Consider the following 18,501-nt stretch of genomic DNA (forward strand, 5'->3'; position numbering starts at 1 on the left):
TTGTCCAGACTAGATTCCAGAGAACCTACCATGAAGGGTGTAGAAGATCAACTCCCAGATACCAACTTATTCACAATAGCAACAGCGAAAGGGGAAGAAAACTAGTATTATGGCATGATGTAGTTTCTAGAAGATGGGTCTTTTCTAGAAAGGTATACGGCTGATAGGAAGAAGAGAATTTCCTCAAGAAGCAAAAATTTGACCATGATTACTAGGCAGCTCTACAAAAGAGGCATAGACCAGATCCTATGCAGATATGTCCGGGACCATGAGCAGCAAGCAATGTTAAGAGAAGCACACTGTGGTATCACCTGAGAACACATGGGCAGAGAAACTAGAGCCTGAAAAATTTTACATGCAAGCCTGTGTGGTGGCCAAATGTCATGAGGGATGCCAACAATGATGCAAAGAACTATGATGTCTGTCAGCAAATGAGTCAACCCAAAGATTCCGATAGATTTTCCATATCACCTATACTGCCGTTATCTCCATTCATGAAGTGGGGATTGGATTTTGTTGGACCAATCAAGCCACCCACAAAAGGTAGCAGATTTGAGTACATGATTGTGGATAATGACTAATTTACTAAGTGGCTAGAAGATAAAGCTGTAAAAAGCAACTCTGTAGAAGAGGTGGTGAAGTTCCTCTTCAATGACATATTGCTAGGCATGGGTTGTTGGTGGAAATAGTCAGTGATGACCAGGACACACATTTCATGAACAAAGTAATGAAAGGGTTAATGAAGATATACCTGATCAATCTCACAACAAGTCCTCAACCTACTACTAGCAGTGCAACGACCATTCAAAATCAACCAACAAAGTTCTAGCCAAAATTTTAAAGAAAATTATAAATGCTAACAAAAGTGATTGGGACCATAAGCTAGATGCTGCCCTATAGGCATTCTGCACATCCTACAAAGTCTCAAGTGGGCAAACACCATTCAAGCTAGTTTATGGACTGAAAGAAGTTCTGCCTATGGAATTTGTGGTAGCCACTCTGAGAGTGGCCATTCAAGAGAAGTTGCCAATTGAAGAGTCCTTGGAGCATTGCACATCCTATGAAGTCTCAACTGGGCAAACACCGTTCAAGATGGTTTATGGATTGGAAGAAGCTATACCTATGGAATTAGTGGTACCCACTCTCAGAGTGGCCATTCAAGAGAAGATGCCAATGAAAGAATCCCAAGAGCATAGAATATAGGAACTCCTAGACTTAAGAGAAAGGAAGGCAAATAAGCTCTCTAAAGGCGGAGATTGTGCAACGCAAAAGAAATGCTTGGTCTGATAGGCATCTCAAGCACATGATGTTTGAGAAAGGAGATCTTGTATTGTTCTACAATTCCAAGCTGGGATCTCACCCTGGAAAATTCAAAATACGGTGGATAGGACCATTCATAGTAAAAGACCTAATCAACCAGAATGCCTTTGCCTTAGAAAACTTGGATGATACACCGTTTCCAAAGATAGTAAATGACTTTAGGATGAGAAAATACAAGGTCCAACTGGTGTGGTAACTACACTGAAAGAAGAAGCAAAAGATCAAGAGCTTAGCATATGCTATGGCATGATCTCACTAGTGGAGGTGGATGCAAAAACATCAAAAAACCACAAAGCCATAGAGGGGTGGCCAATCTGCAAGAGTGGCCAGATCGCAAAACCTCATATCTTTGTAACCAATCAAAGCTAGGGGATGGTAAACAATCAAGTGACCAAGTGTGTCATCCCAATCCACGTCAACAACTCAAAACGCCATGATGTCAGCATAAGAAATTGCATGGAGGACAAGTGTAACAAATTCATTAAAACTCCACTCGCAACGAGAAGACGAGAGAATAGCAAGAATGCTTTTAATACCATTAAGCCCACACGATGGGCATGATATGAATCAAGGGTCATATCACCTCAAAAATTGGGAAGCTAAAAATGACAAGGCCCCAAAAAAGAAATGAACAAGAGAAAACATTGCAAAAAATAACACAATGAGTCTAAACACAGATTCACAATCTTCCATCTTGCTCACAACGATTTCACCCATTTGTAGCACTCTCTCAGAAGACAATGGCATGCCAAAGATCAACAAGTCTCTGAGGCTAGACAAAAGGCCTTAGAAAATCCTCTTGCATGCCCATGATCAACCCTGAGATGACGAAGAAAGAACCTGAGGAGTGGGCAAAAAAGTGTGGGTTTGAAAAACTATCGGAGCACTAGTGGGAGAAGCTACATGAAATTATAAATTGATTTCTGGAGACCAACACTATGCACATAGACAAGAAGGAGCCCATAAAACTTTCATAGCTTGTAGTGCATCATGAACTGGGATTGTCAATGGATAGAGCAATGGTGGACACAAACTTGAACCCGAGGGTGGAAGAATAAATTCCAAAAACTAGAAACATGCACGAGGTGAAGGACGTGGCGGATGAAACCCGACAGGAACAATTCATCTTTTTCTTGCAGAACATCATGTTTTCTCTTGTTCAGGTCCAATAAAAGCTGCAGAGTACTCAAAGCACCAAAAGCAGGAGAAAAAATAACTCAACCGCCATTCACAAAGAAAATCTTGCGAAGAGGGAAGCTGCCTCGGCCAAGAAAAAATAGCCCACAGTAGTAGATGCACACCTAAGGGTGATTACTTAGGCTGCCATGTTGGTGGATCACCGGACAAGAGAAGTCTACGTCCCACAACAACATAAGGAAGCTAGAGGATCCTTGAAAGCTGCCAATGTGACTTTCATTTCATTTGTAGATGACATAGATGATGAGGAGGAATGGCAGAAGATTACCCAGAAATCCAGCAAGAAACAAAAACACAAAATAGATGAAGAGATTCTTCCTGACTCGAAAGAGGTCAAGAAACAGAAAGCAGAGGAAGAAAAAAAAAGGGAGCTAGAGGAGAGAGAGAAGCAGAAAGCCACTGCCGAAGCTGAAAAGAAGAAGAAGTTTGAAGAAGAGAAAAAGAAAAAGGAGGAATAAGAAAAGAGAAGGAAAGAGAAAGAAGAGGAGAGAAGAAGCAGCTCAAAAGGGAAAGCTATCCACAAGAACACAAGTTGTCATACCAGCAAAACTGCTACCTTGGGTGGCGACTCTAGCAGAGAAGGTGTAGGAAGGCCCAAGCCACATTTTAAAGCTACCCCGAGAGTTCCAGCACAACTCTCCCCAACCATCAACTGCATATAAACAGAGGGCTGATGTCCATGGCCCAAAACAACACTCTACATATAAACAGAGGGCTGATGTCCATGGCCCAAAACATCCTCTCAAGGTCTCTCTTCAATGGAGGAGTATGAGACAGAGGTCCAGAGCACAACCAATGAGATATGTGCCCTGAACCATAAACAACATGGAATGCTAATGAATGCCACAACTTAAGCCAAAGATTAGAGAGAAAATCACAGATGATGACACAACAAAACAAGGAGATGTAGCAAAAGATTGCCATGGTGGAAAGGGACCTATTAGAACAAAAGAAGTTGAGCGAGGGGAAGATCAGAGCCTTCATCAATCTAATACTTGTTTTAGCCAAACCTCTCTATCCAGCAGCATCGACATCACATTTGTTTTCAGTCAGTTAGCATTTTTTGGGGTTTTCTTCCAGGCACTCCTTGTCAAAGTGCTCCGCATGCTTTCTTCCACTTGCTTCCAAAAAATCTACGGTGATTTCTCTTGAGTCTACCTCCTTTTAATTTCCTCTCCTTCTTTCTATTTCCCTAGCAGTTTGAATTCTCACCTTCTCCTATTGTTCCTAGTCTAGACTTGTCTTTTAATGGCCTTTGGGTGAGTTTTGATCACCAAGCGGAGTTATCACCACACCAGATTCACTTGCCTTAGTCCTTGTCATTACTAGGATGTCATGAACCTCTAATTGCGTGTCTTGTGCTTGAATCATGTTGGCACTTAGCGGATTCTCCTTGAGCTACATCAAGTCTTCTTGTCTTTCTTCATTATGCTTTTTCTTCATGGCACATTCTGGTTTGGTATGTCCAAGCTATTGACATTAGTAGTATGTGAAGTTAGTGATTCCTCCGAAACTTCCTTGGCCTCTTCTCCCTGCAAAATTTTTCTGACCTCTATTCCCATACCTTTCGATTCCAGGGGGTCTTCTTTTGCTCCTCTATGTTCACCATCGGAGCTCTATTCTTCATGTTGTACCTACAATTTCATGTACTGTGGTTGTACATGTTACAAATAGAGCAAATTTGAGCTATAGTACATTCCTCCTTGAGGTGACTTTCCTGCTTGCATTGGGAACATAACACATTCTTTCGAAAATCTGCACCTTTGCCTTTTTTTTATTTCTTGCATGCAACTGCTTCACCTACTGCATTAGCTCTATGGAACTTTCTTGTAGCTTCCCGGATTTCTTCTTTTTGTCTTTCTTTTTTGCCATTGGAGTGTCCAACGAAGAGTGTCTTGAAGCATCTTCTTTAGTGGTGATGCTCTTCCTACGCATTCTCTTTTGACTCCTTTCCCGACTTCTTTTTTCCACCCTTTTGTCCAGCTCCACTAGTTCCTCAAATACTTCTTCAGTTTTTGCTTGCTCTGTGCTAATTATTCCATGGATGTCTGGCTTAAACCCTTGTACAAACCAATCAACAACAATTTGTATCAAGGGTCGGGTTTGTTCCACTATTCTCTGCCTCAAGCTTCATAGTTTTGTTGCGCAAGCTTCCACATCCATGTCCTCTTGTTGGAGCTTTGTCATTTGATCGCAGAGTTGAGTTGCAAAATTTATCTTGCAAAATCTTCCAAGAAAGGCAATCATGACTTCTTCATAAGTCTAGAAATGGTTGTCCTGATATCTTGACACCCACTCCGTGCCTTTTTCCTTGAAGGTAATCATGAAGACATTTTTGTGGATTTCAATCAGCTCTGGTTCTTCTAAATCCCAAGGTCTGGCACTTTCTAGTATTGCTCAAACCTCCTCACATGCCGATCTACATCTTCCCCTTTATCACTTGAGAACACCAGGAAACTTTTAGCTAATGATCCCATGGCTCACTTGAACCCATTTTGAGGGTTTTCTTGTGGTGGCTCTTCTTGGTTTGGTTGCTCCACCCTTTTTGAATCTTCAAGATCTTGATTGTGCACTGCTTCTTGCTCTTGGCACTCCTTTTTTTTGGTCCAAATTGTACTTAAGTTCTCATGCTACCTCTTGATCATGTGGACTAGCAAATGTTTCTGCAATGTCTTCTTGATTATGACGGTGCAAATTTCTCCATGTTGCAAGCTTCCTAGAGGTTCTCTTGGAAGGAATTACTTTTTATCCTCTTTAGATTCATGAACACACATAAAACATGCTTGAATATGGTTGGGTTGTGTGGTGAAAAGCTCTTTATATTAACTTTTTTGGAAAATTCATTTCATCTTGTGGTTTCCACATGGATTTTCTTGAAATGGATTCGTACTCTCCCTTGTTTACTGGTGTAGAGTGCTAACTAGCAGAGCTTGTTCCCAGTAGAGGTTTCTTCCCAACAAAGGTCTTGTCCCCAATAAGATTGCCAGGCGTTTCTCATTATTTTCCCTAACATCAAAATGGTAGGACAATAGTCTAGTGTATCAGACTAGTCATGCAATGTTGTGGGAGACGTGTAGACTCCCGTCAAAAATTATGGATTCAAAACACCAGCCCTACATGGTCATGGGAAACATTCCAGACTCCGCGCAACTGGACAAGCTCATGCATAGTGTTTCCCAACTCTTATTCTGCATCACTCCTTTGCATGTCACACTCGCTGTCTCTTACACAACATGTACAATTAAGAAAAAACACAACCCACTTAGACATCCCAGAATAACATGTGTCACAGAAGAGAAAAGTAATGGCAAGTGTGTTCTTGATTTCATTTCAAACAAGTACAGAGTAACACAAAATTGATACCCAGTACAAATCCACATTTGCAAGATTCAACACGCTACAAGCTTCATGACATAAGTGTCAACTAATAATGAGAGCTTATAAAGCTACAGTTCATTACACATCACACAGAGCTCGTATAGGTATAGCCAAAAGCATAGACATAGAGGATCCTAAAGAAAAAGCTGCCCAATAACAAGAGAAGGAAGCTCAATATTATAAGAAAGCTTTTGTAAAGATGATGTATCACTTCTTATTTATGAATACAATACAATTTTTGCAAACTTATTTTCATCAAGTATATCATTGTCTTTTCTAGTTTGTATCATCAATGTTTTTGTGAATACATCATAAATGATTCTGGGAGCCTAGGGGAGAGTGCCAGAACAGTGCAAATTTTGAGCCTACACCACTATTGTGTAGAGCCCAAATTTGCACTGTTTTGGCAAAGCTTCCTCAACCTTTCAGGAGCAGTTCTGATGCATTGGATGACAAATAATGTATTTTTACACACGATTAAAGGTATTTTTATCTTGTAAATTATTGTTTTTCATAATCAATGTACTCAACTTCATTATAAATGCATCAGAAATGATTCTAAGTGCCTCGGAGAGCAGTGCCAAAAAAGTGCAAATTTTGAGCGTACACCGCTACTGTAGAGCCCAAATTTGCACCATTCTGGCATAGCTTCCCCAGCCCTGTTCTGGCATAGCTTCCCCAGCCCTCCAAGAGCAATTTTGATGCATTGGATGATAAATAATGTATTTTTACACATGATGAAAGGTATTTTTATCTTGTAAATTACTATTTTTTATAATTAATGTACTCAACTTCATTATAAATACATTAGAAATGATCCTTAGTGGGATGGGAGAGCAATGCTAGAATAGTGTGAATTTTGAGCCTGCAGCGCCGCTGCAGAGCCTAAATTCGCACTATTTTGCTTCTCGAGTCCTCCATGAGCAATTCTGATGCATTAGATGACAAATAATGTAATTTTACACATGATTAAAGCTGTTTTTATCTTATAAACTATTCTTTCTCACAATTAGTGTACTCAACTTCTTTATAAATGCATCAAAAATGATCCTTAGTGGCTAGGGGAGTAGTGCTAAAACAGTGCAAATTTAGAGCCTGCATCACCACTGCAGAGCCTAAATTTGCATTGTTCTGGCATACCTTCCCTAGTCCTCCAGGAGCAATTTTGATGCATTATATGATAAACACTATATTTTCACACATGATTAAAGATGTTTTTATCTTGTAAACTACTATTTTTCACAATTAGTGTGCTCAACTTCATTATAAATGCATCAAAAATGATCCTGAGTGTGGCTAGGAGAGAAGTGCAAGAGCGGTGCAAATTTTGAGCCAGCAGCATCGCTCTGCAGAGCCTAAATTCGCACTGTTCTCGCATAGGAGCAATTTTGATGCATTGGATGACAAATAATGTAATTTTACACATGATTAAAGCTATTTTTATCTTATAAACTATTGTTTCTCACAATTAGTGTACTCAACCTCATTATAAATGCATCAAAAATGATCCTGAGTAGCTAGGGGAGTAGTGCCAAAACAGCACGAATTTTGAGCCTGCATCGCCGCTGCAAAGCCTAAATTCACATTGTTCTAGCATAGCTTCCCCAGTCCTCCAGGAGTAATTTTGATGCATTGGATGATAAACACTGTATTTTCACATGATTAAAGATGTTTTTATCTTGTAAACTACTGTTTCTCACAATTAGTGTGCTCAACTTCATTATAAATACATCATCAGAAATGATCCTGAGTGGCTAGGGGAGAAGTGTGAGAATAATGCAAATTTTGAGCGTACATCGTCAAATTCGCACTGTTCTAGCACAGCTTCCTGAGTCTTCTAGGAGCATTTCTAATGCCTTGGGTGACAAACTGACACATGATAGACACTCCATGTTAAACAAACATGATGACACCGAGACATTGTAAGAGAAACTTAAAATTTTAATTATTAGAAGATTACAAATGAAATCCAGATAGGCTTGTTACAAAGGGGGGTTTGAAACAAAAGAGTTGCTTCAAAAAGAAGGTTAACATCTAAGATCTCTAGATCGTGTCTCGCTCACCTCGAATGCGCCGAGCTAGTTACATGTCCTTGTTGGCAGATATGGTAATCCTCTTTGCATGTATTGCAAGGAGGTTGGTGCCCTTAAAAAGCCCAACAAGGTAAGCCTCGAAGGCTTCTTGCAATGCTTCAAGGACAATCCCCTACACACGGAACTCTGTTCTATATCGTTGGAGAATCTCCTTCATTGTGCAAACGAAAAGGGCCTCTTCTTATCAGCAACTCAGTGTTCCTCTGATAAAACTTGATTTCTTGATTTATTGTGATGCTTGCAATTGAGATTTGAGAATATGGGTTTGCCAAGCTCCACTTGTAGTCAATCTTCTGCAGTATCTTAACAAGCCAAGCTCTCCTTCACTAACAAATTGCATAAAATATGATAAATCGCGAAAAGGAGAGTTTGCTCTTAATGGAGGGTCAATTGGATAGAGATTCCCATCAACCCAAATATCTACATTTTTCTCCTTAGCTATCCTTTCTAAGAGCTTGGACAAATTGTGCATCAGTAGGATGGGTTTTTTAAGAGCTGTTACACTCTTCAGGAATACGAATGTGTAAATCAACCTTTTATTTTCTAGCTTAACAAGGGGTTACACACACAGCTTGCAAATGCTCCATGGCTAATAAGCAGAGGAAGAAGCTAAAGCAGAAAGATCCTCAAAGGGAGAGAGAGAGAGAGTGAGAGAGAGAGAGAGAGAGAGAGAGAGAGAGAGAGAGAGAGACTCTTAAAACTTTGCTGTTGGAAGTTTAACATAAATCTAAGTAGAAAATGATATTTGGATATACAAATATACTAACATGGAGTTTCTCATCAATAAATTATATTTATGAAAAAAATTAAAAAATAATAATCCTCAAAGGAAGAGAGAGAGACTCTTAAAACTTTGCTGTTGGAAGTTTAACATAAATTCGTTTTTCTAAGTAGAAAATGATATTTGGATATACAAATATACTAACATATTTATGATAAAATTAAACAATAATAATTTTTGGGGTCCCCACAATTTTGGGATCTCATGGATGTAGTGGTTCCTAACAGTTAGTTATGTTTATGGGGTTTTGGGGACCTGACAGTTAGTTATGGATGTACTGGCTCCTGACAGGCTTCTGACCTGACCCTTGAACTACAAGCTTTTTGGAGGAAAAAATTTATTTTCATCATACATATTGGTTGGGTGGTGTTTTTTCCACCTCAAAATGTAAAAAAATTAAAAATTAAAAAAAATTACTTTTTGGGGCCCACCTAAATATGAGAATGTTTTGCTGATGTGTGGAAGGGAGATATGGTGGGAGTTAATGAGAAACGAGATTTCAAACTGACAAGAAAGATTCAATTTGTAGAGAGTGAAGATAAAAAATTCATACATATTGGTTGGGTGGTATTTTTTCCACCTCAAAATGTAAAAAAATAAAAAAATAAAAATTTTCACTTTTTGGGGCCCATCTAAATACGAGAATGTTTTGCTGATGTGGAAGGGTGGGAGTTAATGAGAAAGGAGATTTCAAACTGACAAGAAAGATTCAATTTGTAGAGAGTGAAGATAAAAATTTCAAAAAGTAAGAGAGTATGAGAAAAGTCAAAAAGTAAGAGAGAGTATGAGAATATTCCCTTTAAAAAGTGAAACTAAGGGGGTATAGCTGATGTAGCCTTTGTCTCCCTTAAGCCTAACTTTTTAAGCTCTAATCCCTTAAAATTAGGAATCCTTAGGAGGCCCTTTTTTGGTCCAAAAAATTCCTAATGTTGGAAGCATTCATGCGAATAGAGTATGTGGTACCCAATTTGAGAGTGGCCATTCACAAGAAGCTTCCAATGGAAGAATCCCAAGAGCATAGAATACAGGAACTCCTAGCCTTAAAGAAGGAAAGGCAAATTAGCTCTTTAAAAGCAGAGATAGTGTAATGAAGAAGAAATACTTGCACTAATAGGCATCTCAAGCAAAACAAATTGGAAAAGGAGACCTTGTTGTATTCTACAACGCTAAGTTGGAACCTCATCCCACAAAATTCAAGATCCTGTGCACAAGACCATTCATAGTGAAAGACTCGGTCAGCCAAAATGCTTTCACCTTAGAAAACTTGGATGGTACACCCTTTCTAAAAGCAGTCAATGGCTTCAAGACGAAGAAATACAAAGGTGAACTAGTGGAAATCCCACCAGAAAAAAAGAAACGAAAGACCAAGAGCCAGTCCGGAGCATATGTTGTGGCATGATCTCACCAGTAGAGGTGGATGTGGAAGGCCCAAGAAACAAAAAAGAAAGTGACCAAGTATGCACCATCCCAAGCCATGTCAAGAATACAAAAGGCCACATTAGCAACTGCATGAAGGGCACGTGTCACGACATCATTAAAAATCCACTCACTAACGGCAAGGAGAAAAAACAACAAAAATGCTTTAATAGCATTAAACCAAAGCCGTGGGCATATGATGTAAATCAAGGGTCACGTCACATTGAAAATGAAGAAGTCGAAAACACCTCGAAAAAGGAAGCTACAAGGAGAAAACATTGTCAAAGAGAACACAAACGCTCACATTCACATTCTTCTCTCTTGCTCGACACACTCTCACTCATCTACAACTCTCTTTCAAAAAATGGCAACATACCGAAGATCAACAGGACGCTCTAGAGAAAAGCCTCTGCATGCCCATGTTCATCTCAAACATGAGGAAGGAGCATCAGGAGTGGGCAAGGAGGTGCGGGTTTGAAACATTTCTCGACTGATAGTGGGAGGAGCTACATGACCCAGAGGATGGGAGAAAATTGATTAATTAATTTTTAGAAACCAACACTGTGCGTGTGGAGGGGAAGGAGCCGATAAAGATATCAGAAAACCAAGTGCATCACATGTTGGGCTTGCCCTTGGATGGAGCTCTCGACACCAACTTGAAGCCAAGGGTGGACGAAGAAATCCCTAAAACAAGCAACATGCACTAAGTGAAAGATGTGCCAGACGAAATCCGACGAGAATAATTTATATTCTTCTTACAAAACTTCATATTCATGGGGAAGCCAAGAGACATAGCGAGGCGCTATGTGACATCTCTTGGAGGATTGGATTATGATCGCATACATGCATGCGTCAATGATTGCATTCTCTTTCGTGGGACGCATAAGGAGGCTCGACATTGTCCCACTTGTGGTGAAGCAAGGTATAGAACAGATGTGAAGAGTTTTGATGTACCTCGTAAAGTCTTGTGACACTTTCCTATAATTCCTCGCATCAAACACATGTTCAAGTGCAAATCCATAGCAGAGCTCATGTCATGGCATTCCTCACATCGATCGGATGATGGCATGTGGAGAATTCCCGCAGACACTCTTGCTTGGAAGCATATTGAAGATGAGTGGCCTAGCTTTAAAACAGAGCCCAGAAACTTGAGACTTGGTGTAGGTATGGATGGAGTGAATCCATTTGGTTTCAAAAGCACTGCATACAGCGTGTGGCCAGTTGTGTTGGTGAATTACAACCTTCCACCATCAATGGCCATCAAGAAGGGATATCTTATGTTATCCCTTCTAATTCCAAGGAAACATAAAGTCAAGCATATGGATGTTTATCTCGAACCGTTGATTGATGAGTTGGAGGAACTATGGAGAGGTGTTGTGGTGGTGGACATTAGTAGGCCTCCCTCCTCTCGACACTTTGACTTAAAAGCAGTGTTGATGTGGACAATGCATGACTTTCCAGGATACAGCGCGATTGTTCTAGTAAGAATTCTAATTACCTCCCTACTCTAATACTATTGGCTATATTAATTATAAGTATTGACTTTATTATTCTAACTTTTATTTATATTTTAATAGGTTTGAAAACATCGGGTAAACATGCATGTCGTGTTTGTGGCCCTTCGTTAGTACATGAGTATGCTGATGGTTTGTGTAAGACCATATTCGATAATCATCATCGATTTCTCTCCTCAGATCATCCTAAATATGTTGCTAGTAAGAGTAACATTCCTCCACAAACACTTCGTACAAAAGATTGGAAGCGTATTTCGGAGTCTACAAATATTCTTCCTCCAGATGGCATGAATAGGTATAGTAATGTTTTTCAATCTTATTTTGTGTAGTCTCTAATTGGATTAAAGGTCACATAGAGAAATCCCTTGTGTAGGTACTCCGTTTTTTTTCGGCTGCCATATTGGACCCATCTTAAGATCAACCATCTTCTTGATCCCATGCACATCTTCAAGAATGTGGGATCTGGTATTTGGGAACATGTTATTGGTAAACGAGACAATGTTAGCGTACAGGAGGACTTACAGGTCGCAGGACGTATGCGTCAAGCTTGGCCACGAGAGGAGGGTGGGCACGTTCGTCTTCCACCTGCACCATGGATTATATCAAAGAAAGAGGAGAAGCAGGTAAAGCAGGCCATCACCACTTTGCGTACTCCCACTGGATGCATGAGAGCATTGAAGGGCGCCTTTACAACCACTAAGAAAAGAAGCATTGAGCAAATGGGTTGAAGTCCCACGATTGGCACAAGATGCTCCAAGTAAGTGTTTTCCAAGTCTTGTACGTTGAAATTAAATTTTGTAATGCCATAAACCATACATACATGTGCTCTTATGTGCGCAGTTCATACTACCTACTAGCATCAACCATTGTGCAAATAAGAGTTTGAAAAAATGTATTTATAAGATGGGCGAGGTTGTGAGGTATGTAAAACCCATGTCAGATCACCCTTCATTATACCTTGCAAAATGAACGTGCATGAGGTATAACGTACTATTTATTTATTTTTTAGATATATTAGTTCCAAAGCATTAGGGCCAAAAACGGCTAGAAAAGGGCTGTTTGTTAATCTAAGGATTAAGAAATTATCCAATTATGAATTGACACGTATACAAAAGTATGGCATTCTTGTCTTCTCTAAATGTTTTCTTAACGGTTCTATTTTAGTGGCGAACGGCTAAAATAGCTAAATTTAGACGTTTACGATGGCTAATCATTAAAGTTTGGGTCCAAAATAGTGACATCTTGTTCCATTTTATGTTTCAAAAAATCAAGCAGGAAGATACGAAATCCTCTTTTCAGGCCTCGAAAACAACGCTATTAATGACAAATCACCAAATTTTTTCAAACGTCTACTTTCCACCTTCCCTTCATTTTGGCATATGGTTTATTCTCCTTTCTTTGCACTTTCAAAAGATTCACTATTTTTCTCTCATCTGTGAGCTTCAATGGCGTCCTCACGTCGTCCTTCACATAATATAACTTCTTGTGATTTTCATAACACGAGAGAAGATGGTGTTTGGAAACCCATGTCTTTTCGTATGAATGATTGGGTAACAATGCTTCCCTCTTGCAAAGGTGCCCACAGGGTGAAAAGAACCAAGCAAAATGAAGTGAAATCCCATTGGAAAGGTCGTGTTCTTGCCTTCAAAGTGACCGACAATGGCTGGCTTGCAAAAGTTCAACATGTCTACATGGCCAAAGACATGGTGTTGAACTTGGATGAACATCCAATTCTCCATTCTTACTGTAATTCAACAAAACTTTATCTATTTAATACAACACAATATTTCTCCTTCTGATATATTTATTGTTTGTTTAATTTCAGTTATCTTTCCGTCAACAGCTGTGGAGTGGCAGCCTGTTGAGAGCTTAAGTGGCACATTCAAAGCAATTCACAAGGGGATTGCAGATGTCATGTATGCAAACAAACCACCTTCATTTTACAAATCAGTGGATTTATTTGTGTATTTTGCAGAATACAGGGTTCCATCAAGAGAAGGTGTTCATGGAGAATTATATGACATACCTATTCCCACATTAATGTCACTAGAATGGGAAGTTCCTGATCCAAATACCATAACAAGCTTCAAATCCAAAATCAAAGATGATATTCTTAAAGCTATGTCTCCTGGAAGGATTTCAAGAAGGATAAAAATTCAATGGTTCTTGCCTATACATGTCTTTGTGGCATGTTTCAAAACAATGGAATTGGAGAGGACAAGAACGATGTGGCTTAATAGCAGACTATCTCTGACTGATCTGGACACTGTACGTGGAGAAGGATGGAGTACCAAGGAAACTTTTCATATGGGAAATAATAACAGTTGTAGAGTAAGCCCAAATTCTTTGTCTATCTCATACCAATTATGTCGCCAATCCCTAGTTTTGGGCTATGACTATAGGAGATGGAAAAGCAAGCTTGGTAGTTGGGTCCCTTTGGATTCTGAAGAGAATTGTCCAGAGTTTGAATTTAACATCATAGTCCATCCATTCATAGATCCTAGGAAACTCATAGTAACATCAAACTGGAGACTACAACATGTAAGAGAGTCGCTTGAGTTTCTGGATCAAATATCACCTGAATATAGATTCAAAATAGATGATATTGTTGTCAGTACAAGGATGGAGAGTGTAACCTCATGCATCACATGTCTCCCCCCAAAAAAAGTTGTATTTGAGCCACTTGCAAGGGCAAGTTTGTATAGTTGAAAAGGATTTCTCCAATAATGTAATCAATATAGTCTGCTAAATTTCGTCTTGACTTCTTCTTAAAAATGGTTAACATATTGTTCGCAACACAGAACAATGTTTAACAGTTAACACCATATTAGATAATTTGGAAAAAATCCCATTCCCATTTGAAAAATGGGAGCATGGTGAACTTGTCCAAAAGTTTGTCAAAACCCCCTCATGTGACATATCATCGGAAAGATCTTGAAGAGTAGAATCTAAATCTATGATCTCCGACAAATTTGGAGTTAGTATGTTTAAGATATGTCCAAAACTATATGGAGTAATTGATTCCCAAAATGTGAGATTTTTTCCAAATTACCTAATATTGACTTAGTTGAATATCAAATTATTGATACTGAATTTAAGTACAGAATATTATCCCAAAAAGGGTTTGTTCATATGGACAAAATGAACAAAACAAAAGCCAATTGGTGGAATCACTCAACAAAATCAACTTTCCTTTTGGCATGAGATGACCCTGAATCTTTAGAGAATCTTTCTCTCTTCTGTTTGCTTCGATCAAATTTTGCTGATTGAGGTTCAAGTTCTGGAGTTTTCAGCTCTTGAGGTGTTGAAGAGGAAGACTTTAGAGTGAATTCCTCAAATGGTGGTAATTTGGGCTCTTCTCTAAGACCTTCAGGTGTTGGCGAGGGAGATTTGGCAGTGGGGTCTGGGGCTTTGGAGAAGGTTCTTTGGAGGTTGGCCTTGGAGACTTGGGAGTCTTCTTGGGAAACATGAAAAAGAAACTTAATGGAGAGCCAACATTTGCCCTCTTACTATCTTTGCTGGATAAACGACGCTTCTGAATTTTAAATTTAACTGGAGAGTGAAACGGAAGACCTTTAGTAGCACTCCTCTCTTTGACAGGAGTCCCCTCTTTGATAGGTGTCTTCTCTTGAGCTGGAGAAGAGCTCTTCTCTTTGGCAGGAGGACTAGGGATCTTCTCTTTGGCAGGAGGACTAGGGATCTTCTCTTTCATAGGAGTCTTCCCTTGAGCTGGTGAAGAGCTCATCTCTTTGGCAGGAGGGCTAGGGGTCTTCTCTTTAGCAAGAGGACTAGGGCTCTTCTCTTTAGCAGGAGGGGTAGGGCTCTTCTCTGTAGCAGGAGGGGTAGGGCTAGGGCTCTTCTCTGTAGCCTGAGGGATCTTTCCTTTAGAATGGGTCTTCTCTTTAGAATGGCTCTTTTTCACCTTGGAAGATCTGCTCTTAGTAGGGCTCTTCTTTCTTTTCTTCTTCTCTTTGGTAGAGGTCTTTTCCTTTTTGGATGAGTCATCCTTGACATTGCTTTCCTTCTTCTCCCTTTTCCTTTTCTTTGAAGTTGTATCCTTGGCTTCTTTATTAGGTGGAAAGGGGGAATCAGGATCATATGGATTGATGGATCTGTTCAAAACCATGGACACTGCCTTCTCCCTTACCCAACTTACCCAAGAATCTGGATACTCATGCAACTAAGACAAAAGAAAATAAGAAAATAAGAAAATAGGTCACTAAATGTATTCACTAAATCAATCAATGGTTTGCATTCATGAACTTACAGTAAGTGTTGTCATTCTAAATCTTGACTCAAGATATCTCCAAGCATTTGCAAGAACCATCCATCCACAAGATGTTGAGTCTTTCTGCAAAGAAACTTCCTGATTGTAGTACTTAAAATCTTCAAGTTTGTAGTCTACATAGGTAGAACCTAGAAAACTCAAGATAAGTTTGGCAGCACTGCAAGCATAAAATATTGAGGGTCAACCATATAATTGAAAACATACAAAAAATTGTTGTGGAACATAAACCATGAAAAAGTTGATTCTTACATTTTACTTCTCCCATGAATGGATGCCAAAGAATTCATAAAAATCACATCTCTATCCAAAAGATTGAAGATAATATGACTCCAATGGCCTCTGTGATAAGATGAAAACTGCAATTAGTTATGAATATTGTAATGTCTATTATATGCAAAAGATAATTGAGTATGAGTCTTACACTTCAACATAAGGGTATACAATGTATTTGTAGGTAAGCATATCAAAGTTTTTTAGAAAACTTGCAAGATCCCCTTGCCTATTGAAAAGGCACTGTGTAACAAGGGGATCAAGAATGGTCACTTGATTCATGAAGATCCCTCATAAGACATCTGGAGACATAAACAAAACATGTCAACAAAATATGGAGTCTGAGAAATTCATCAAGAAAGCAGAAGCAAATCCACACAAACCTCAGACAGATGAAGAGGACTATGTCAGATATCTCAATATCTCCAATACGAAAACAATGAGCTTCAATTGACATTTCAAATTGTTTGTACTCATCTTCAAGAATGTCCTTAAGCTTCAACAAAACATTTGAAAGAGAAAACCTTGGATTGAATATCTCCACTCCATCTATGTATATCTTCATATCATGACCATCTTGCAAAATAGCATTCAATAGTTTTTCACTTGGGCTTTCTTCAACAAGTTCATGTCGACCCGCAACACTTTTACTCATTGAGATATTTGAAAAAAATGCTGGAATAGTTTTGATGAGCCCGAACGAAGCAAAAATGAAAGGTCCAAAAGTTTTGGAATTCCTCTATCGCTTGGTGCGGGCTTTGGCAATTCCAAGGTCCCAAAAAAAATATAGAGTTTTGCAAAATAGGGCTAGGTAGACACTATGGTGCATAGCTTGATTTGACGAAAATAAGTGGGGAAAAAAATTGAAAGAGAGCTTTTAAGAATATTTGTAGCGTGATAAAAACACCTTAAATAGTGACCGTTGACGCCACGTGGCAAAAATGATTACATGACACGTGTATCCAACGGTCCTTTGTACGACAGATTCGAGGTATAAAATGTTAATTTTAATGAAAATATTTCTATTTTTCACCGACACTGTATCAAGCGAGATCAGTCCACCTTTTTTCCCCAAACCTCCTTTTACATTTCTTACCCATATCAAGTGATTGCACGTTTCCACGAGATTTGGATTCCTTCAATCGCTTCGTTCCGGCTTTTTCTGGATTTCCTGAATCAAGCGATATAGCTCATCCGACATTTTTGGATTTGCCTCATCGCTTCGTTCGGGACTGCTTCATTTGTTATTTCCTGAACCACGCGATTATCCCTTTCCAACACATTTGGATTCGCTCTATCGCTCCGTTCGGGCCACTTTATTTTTTAATCTCATTATTCAAATCATTTCCATCGGGTCTCTTTTTTTAAGCTCCAATGGCAAGGACAAAACAGACTGCAAGGAAAGTCTACCCACCTTTGGAGACTGAAAAAGCTGAGGACAAACCAGGACCTTCCAAACAAGAAAAGCCTCTTCCAAAGCCTCGTGCGAGGGCGACAGCAAGAAAGAGATTAAATTATCAAGTGAAGTCCTTAAGAGAGATAAGAGCAGCACAAAAATCTACTAGTCTTCTCATCCCTCGACTACCATTTACTCGGGTTGTCAGGGACATATCAGAAAGGTTAGTTGGTAAAATGAGAAACACAAATCTTGAGAAAGTGCGATGGGAGACCCAGGCCCTTATGTGTCTTCAAGAGGCTGCCGAAGATTTTTTAATCGACTTTATGAATGATGGATACATTGCTACTGCATTTTCTCATAGGATCACTCTCATGAGCAAAGATTTTGTGCTTGTGTCCAGACTTAGATATAAGTTTGACAAAGCTTTGGAGCCCATTCCAAGTCAAGATATGAGAGCTTTTGAAATTCTTAATATCCCTCCAGCAAGGCAACCCAAACAATCAGTTGTTATTGAAGATATTTCGCATACTTATGGTACAAGAAAAGCTCAGGATATCAAAGAAGAAGTTGAGAGAGAGAGAGAGCAGGAGAAGATAACAGAGGATGCCATTCTTTCTCAGCAAGCTAAAATTCTTCATGCATCCAATTCAGAGCTTTATCAGAATGTGACAGGTCAAATGATAGTAGATGTATCCATGCATGGAGAGGATGAGGTTTATTGTGACATTACCCCTGAAGACACAAGCATGCTTGTAAATCACAATTTGTGGGGTCTCCCTCTTGAACATCATGCATAATGTCAAGACGTCTCTTTGTTCGCCTCTCACGTTGCACTTGAGATGATG

Source organism: Cibotium barometz, chromosome 25 (assembly GCF_041138505.1).
Source record: "Cibotium barometz isolate CiBa-2024 chromosome 25, ASM4113850v1, whole genome shotgun sequence".
Lineage (NCBI taxonomy): Eukaryota > Viridiplantae > Streptophyta > Polypodiopsida > Cyatheales > Cibotiaceae > Cibotium > Cibotium barometz.